Raw genomic sequence first — 6,932 nt, 5'->3', positions numbered from 1 at the left:
CATACCCCTGAAAACCTCTGTCATGTAAAGTATGAACAGAGTTGCAATATGCAATGAATTTGGAAAGAAAAGAATTTTAGCATAAATCCGATATCTTGCTGATTAGGCAAAGATACCAATAAGTAACCTTTTCTACTAGTAGATGGATGAATCCCCCACCGGTCATCACCCTGGCCAGCATTAGGACCTTGTGCTGGACCGCCACCCGGCCTCTTACGCATTGATGGACTGCCACCCAGCCACTTACACTTTGATAGACCGTACCCCGGCCTGTCGCTTATGCCGACTCAATTAGATGGACTTACTTCCCGAACGCTGGGTAAGTAATCAATTCATTTATCAAAACAGCAACCTCGTTGTGAATATAAAATACACCACAGAGCCGGATCCCTCAATTTTTAAGCGAGTATTTAAATCCCCTTCGAAAGGAAGATCTTAAATTTGAAAACGAGTTTTGGGATCCGCTCTAACTTTTAAAATCATTTTGAAGACTCGAAAACATTTTTAAGAATATTTGGAGTAATGCTGATTTAATGAAATAAATCAGTCCTGATATATTAGAAAATATCTTAATATTATTATTTAAATAATATTCCCTTAGGGTAATCCTTATAAAAATAATTGAAGTAGAAGTTTTAAGACTCATACTTGAAATGAATAATAAATAACCAAAGATATACTTATACGAAAGTACAATCTTTATTTGAATAATCGAAAATAAGTTTGATTATCGAAACATTATTCTTTAATAAAATAAAGAATATTATTTAATAAAAGAAGCGGAGTCATAATTCCTCGAATGAATATTCAAAATAATATTCATTAAATAAAATAAAGTTATCGAATAAACCTTATTCGATTAATAGTTTTGAACACTATATCAATATATATAATATATATATATATATATATATATATATATATTATACTCGGGAACATCGACTCCCGGTTTAGAAAATGTTCACCTTTGGATCCCCTATACTAAGGGTATACGCAACTACTGCTTATCTCTAGCATAGGTATTATGCAACTTATAAGCATTTGAATCAACAATTAGATATCAAGATTACGAAACAGACATGCATATATACCATATCAGCATGCTCCAATATATCGTAAAATTTGCTAATAACAATCATGCACTTATCACAAGATAATACATATACATATATTTACATCACAACAACAGTATAACGGGTAGAAAACTTGCCTGAGTGTTCCCAGTTAGACTTAAGCTTAGAGTGGGTCCGATAATCTATGAATAACAATGTAATAACCCCAAATTTTGGAATTTTTGAAACCCTTATGAATAGTGCTTTTTGCTGATTATGCTGAATAAGAAAACTTTTCATACCACACTATGTAGGGGTTCTTTTATTGATCTTCTGAGATATTATTAGTACTCTATGTGGTATATAAGTGTATGTAAAGATCGTCAGAATCCAAATCCGAACACTTTGACTTTTCCCGAAAATCCACCAGATACCGAAAGAATTGAGTATAAGGTAACATGATAAAAAGGATTTAAATTCAAGGATTATAAGAGAGGATCATAAAAGGAATATAATGTATTGAGAAAGGTTAAGGAAACCCAAGTAATAAGATCCCGGGTATGATCTCTCTAACGATAAATGAAAACGAAAGTTAAGCGAACCGTATAACAGATCAGCGGTCATTAGCCAAGTAATTAGAAGCTAATCAAAGAGGTTAGTAAGGATGATGTCATCAAACCAACAAGAAGTGGACAAGTGTGGAGGGTGACATCACATGATGACCAAAGCATGAAATAAGGGAAGGAAGTGTGGTTGATTTATAACCACACAATTTTTCATGGTTAAAAATGATTAAAACAAAACAAAAATCAACCAACCAAGGCAAAATCAAAACAAATCACAAAAAAACACAAAAGCTCTTCCCTTTTCTTCATCAAGCTCTCGGCTTTCCTTCATTTTGAAGGAGAAAAAAATCAAAATCCAAGCATTGTTAAATCATGAGGTAATTATCCAAGGTTCCTTATACATAGATATAGCTATCCCATGAATCTAAGCTTCAATTTCCTTCATAATCTCTTCCTAAAAATCATGGAAGAAGAGGGTGAATAGTGTTTTTCAAGAACTTAAATTTTTGTTCTTGAATTTTTGTTTAGATTAAGCTTGGATAAGGACTTTCAAGGGTGATTCCAAGCTAATTAGTTACTCCCACTCACAAGGAAGGTATAATATCTTAACCTAGCTTTGTTATTGAATGTTAAGAGCATAATATAAGTATTATAGTTCATGAGAGGCTTGATTGTTGTGTATGTAGATATTAGTTGGTTTTGTGAAGTTTTTGGAGTGGTAATTCTTGGATTGTTGATTAATGAACTTAAGTGTAGTTTAAATTCATGCTTAAGAATAGTATAAATTGATAATGTGGAGTTGTTGGGGCTGTTATGATGAAGTATGGATGGAGTTTGGTTGGGATGTTGATTGTGAGTTGATTGTGAGATGATTTGGAGTGGTTTAAATTTGGGTAATCGCGTAAACATAGCCGTCGTAATGTCCGATTTACTTTAGGCTGTTTTTGTTCTTAACATTAGGACCCGTGAACTCACTGCTAGGTTTTGACCATTGCCATGATTAGATAGTTCATGTTACGAGCTTCGTTCTGATATGTATTTCATTAGATTCCGATGTACGGTTTAGAGAAACGACCGTTTTAAGTAACGACGTTTCGCGAACGAATCATTACCCCTCGCCTTACTTTGAAACATAGGTTAAAGACCTAAAAGGACTAATTGGAGTATGAAACATTTATGTAAAGTGTATTAGGCATTTGGTAAGACACTCGCGAAAGAATCGCCTTAAAACTCTTAATGGTTAATTTATTAAAAATGGTGGAGCCGAGGGTACTCGAACGACTTAGGTTATTCGTTAAGCGTAGGAGTGACCATAACCAAACGTTAGGGTTCAATTGGTTAAAGTCTAGTTTCTTAAGTGACTGGGGTCTAATTCCAACTTATGTTGTTATTCATAGGTTATCGGACCCACTCTAAGCTTAAGTCTATCCGGGAGCACTCAGGCAAGTTTTCTACCCGCTATACTGTTGTTGTGATGTATACATTTGTACATGCACTATCTTGTGATAGATGCATAATGGTTATTTAGCAAATTCTTGCGATATATTGTAGCATGTGATATGGTATATATGCATGCCTGTTTCGTAATCTTGATACATATATCTGTTGATTCAGTTGATAATACCTATGCTAGAGATAAGCGGTAAATTGCATATACCCTTAGTATAGGGGACCCAGAGGTGAACATTTTCTAAAACCGGGAGTCGATGCTCCCGAGTATAATATATATATTTATATATATATGAATAGTTTTTAAAACTATGAATCAAATAAGGTTTATTCGATAACTTTATTTTATTAATGAATATTATTTTGAATATTCATTCGAGGGCTTATGACCCCGTTTATTTTATTATTGAATATTATTTTGAATATTCATTCGAGGGCTTATGGCCCCGTTTATTTTATTATTGAATATTATTTTGAATATTCATTCGAGGGCTTATGACCCTGTTTATTTTATTATTGAATATTATTTTGAATATTCATTCGAGGGCTTATGACCCCGTGTAATTTATTAATGAATATTATTTTAAATATTCATTCGAGGACTTATGACTCCGCTTAATTTATTAATGAATATTATTTTGAATATTCATTCGAGGACTTATGACTCCGATTAATTACTAATGATTATTCTTTATTTTATTAAGGAATAATGTGTCGATAATCAAACTCACTTTTGATTATTCATATAAAGATAGTACTTTCGTATAAGTATATCTTTGGTTATTTAATATTCATTGCAAGTATAAGTTTTAAAACTTCTACATCAATTATTTTTATAAAGATTATTCTTTAGGGGAATATTATTTAAATAATAATATTCAGATATTTTCTAATATATTGGGACTGTTTTATTTTATTAAATCAGCATTACTCTAAATATTCTTAAAAATATTTTTGAGTCTTCAAAATGATTTTAAAAGTTAGAGCGGATCCCGAAACTCATTTTCAAATTTAAGATCTTCCGTTCGAAGGGGATTTAAATACTCGCTGAAAACTCTGAGGGATCCGGCTCCGTGATGTATTTTTTTTACATTCGCAACAAGGTTGCTGTTTTGATAAAAGAGTTTTTGATTACTTACCCAACACTCGGGAAGTAAAATTCTTGAAATAAGTTAATCCATTAACAGGCATCGCCTGGGAAATATCGGTGAGTTTTTCTTTCCAACTAGATGCGACTTCTTGGTGGAGTCGTATCAACAAGTTCCTACTTGGGGAAAGGGGAGACGAGCTTTACATTTCAGAGTCATAGATTTCATCTGAACTAGGAGTGGCGTAAGTGGTCGAGTGGCGCCGGCCCAGCCTTATTTATTGGCCCAAATGGCCTGGAAGTTCCGCTAAGATGGTCCATTCCTTTGGAGTCCAGTGTTCGGTTGACAAGTAAATCCGACAAGTTCTCCTCTACATGTAGAAAATGGTGGGGTTGCACTACTGCGACTGATCATCGTGAGTGGTCTTCCTGGCACGGCAAACTCCCGTAATGAGTTCATCATCCAATTGGATATTTCTGCAACACTACCCAGAGCACTTTGATAGAAAGGCTACGGCTGGGCGATTGTTGAGTGTTGGCAGGGTCGAGTTTTCAAAATGATGTTTTCATCAAATGAACTATCTCGTAACTTCATTTCATTTTGATGATATTTCAAAGATTGATTCTATACAAGTTTTGTCGTGTAGCTTCATCTATGGGATGAACTATTTATACCTTGAATGGTGGTAGTTCAAGTAGTATTCGGAAAAAGATATAAGTATATTGGAGTATCTTGTAACTTCATCTTTTAAACTTATATCTAGTAAATGATTATCTTGTGCATGTCAAAGATTTTCAGAAAAACGTTGAGACAAGGTTAGATATGTGATATCACCTTGCAACGATATTTTTATACAGTTATAAACTGGAACTCTGTGTATATTATACATGTCAGAGGATTTCAAAGATTGTGAAAAGTATATGTATATATATACTGAATATTTTGTGACTTGGTCGCGTTAAGATATCAACTTGGTTCATTTCTTCTTGACCAAGACTTTCATGAGTACTATGAGAATGCTCATATATTGTTAATTATTATACATATTATTTTGGTGGGCTTGTTGCTCACCCTTGCTTTCTTCTTTCATCACACAACATCAGATAGACAAGAAGAACAGGACCAAGCTCCCAATTCGCGAGCGGATAAGAAACGTTCTGCAGTTTCCTATAGGCGTTGATGTCGCTGTAGCTGAGGTAGGAACTACCAATAGGCTAGGCTTTCAACTTTTGATGTACCAGACTTATGTATCTTTATCAATTGTAATAATGGTAAAGAAATGTAAATTTATTCAGAAACCCTTTTAAGGTGTATTGGCATATAATTTTGGAATAAAATGACTCGTGTTATTTTTGGATATTCATCTCTGAGACTATAACTTGTGGTGTGTGTGTTTATTGTGGGGTCACAGTACAGAGTAGTTGATTGTTTATTAAGATTGGGTGTTATTAAGGGAAATGGAACTCGTGACAACCCGAATCCCCGACCCCGAATTTGGTGGTGTTACAGAAATGGTATCAGAGCGAAGCGTTATAAACCTTAGAGATGATGTGACGTTAAGATAATAAGTTCACTAAGATAATAAGAACTCTTGCCAAGTTCATAGTCGGACTACCTAACGTAGTACTGACAGTTAAAACCCTTATGGGAACCCTTATAAATATCGTAATAGAAGTATAGTTCGTTATCATATATGGTAGCGGGACTCTGAACCCTGAGGTTGAGGAGCAACAACGCGATGATGTTTTATTAGTTATTGGAGATCAGATTGTGGATCTGATAGAGTGTCCTAACACGGGACCGGATGATGTTCATATTGAGGATGTAGCGGTTGAGGATGTTGTCCTAGAAGGGATTATCGCTGAGAAAGATCCTGTGAAGGATCCTGACAAGAATGAATAAAGGACCACTGAGGAATTGATGATCATGGTTAGGGCAACTACCAGAGGTAGGATTGGCCGGTCACTACCAGAGGTTCTTTCAAGTTTGTAAAGATAGTAGCCCCTTTAACGCGGCTTACTCATAAGTCTGAGAAGTTCGAATGGATAGAGAAATGCGAGAACAGCTTTTAAGAACTGAAGCAAAGATTGGTGACGGCCCCTATGATGGCATTGCCGGATGGAAAAGAAGATTTTGTGATCTGTAGTGACGCTTCGCATAAGGAATTAAGGTGCTTCTTATACAGCACATCAAGGTAATCGTGTACGCGTCAAGACAACTAAGGGAATATAAAATTCGATATCCCCACCCATGAGCTTGGGCTCGTGGCAATAGTTTTGCCCTAAAGATTTGAGGCACTACTTGTATGGAGAGAAGTGCGAGATTTACACAAGCCATAAGTGCTCTAGTGCATTTTCACGTAGAAAGAGCTCAACATACGCCAGAGGAGGCGGTTAGAGCTAATCAAGAATATTGATTGGGAGATTCTTTATCATTCGGGGAAAGCCAATGTGGTGGCTGATGCCCTTAGTAAAAAGGAGAAACTCAAGATGATAATGTCTTTGGGAGAGTTTATGAGAGATTTTAAGAAAATGGAAATAGAAGTGAAGGTAACCGGAGCCGATACCGAGAAGATGTTTGAGATTGCAATACAGTCCGAATTATCGGAAAAGAACATATTGTGCCACAAAAAGTGATGAATGAAGGCAGAGAGCCAACAATTAGATAAAAGATTAATACCGAGAAAGATGATAAGGGAATAATGAGGCATTCCTACAGAATTTGGGTTCCAAATGTTCAAGAGCTTAAAGATGAAATCTTAGATGAAAGCTAGTTTG

The sequence above is a fragment of the Apium graveolens genome, unplaced genomic scaffold (genome assembly GCF_009905375.1).
Source record: "Apium graveolens cultivar Ventura unplaced genomic scaffold, ASM990537v1 ctg2264, whole genome shotgun sequence".
In the NCBI taxonomy this organism is placed as follows: domain Eukaryota; kingdom Viridiplantae; phylum Streptophyta; class Magnoliopsida; order Apiales; family Apiaceae; genus Apium; species Apium graveolens.
This window is presented reverse-complemented; position numbering follows the sequence as displayed.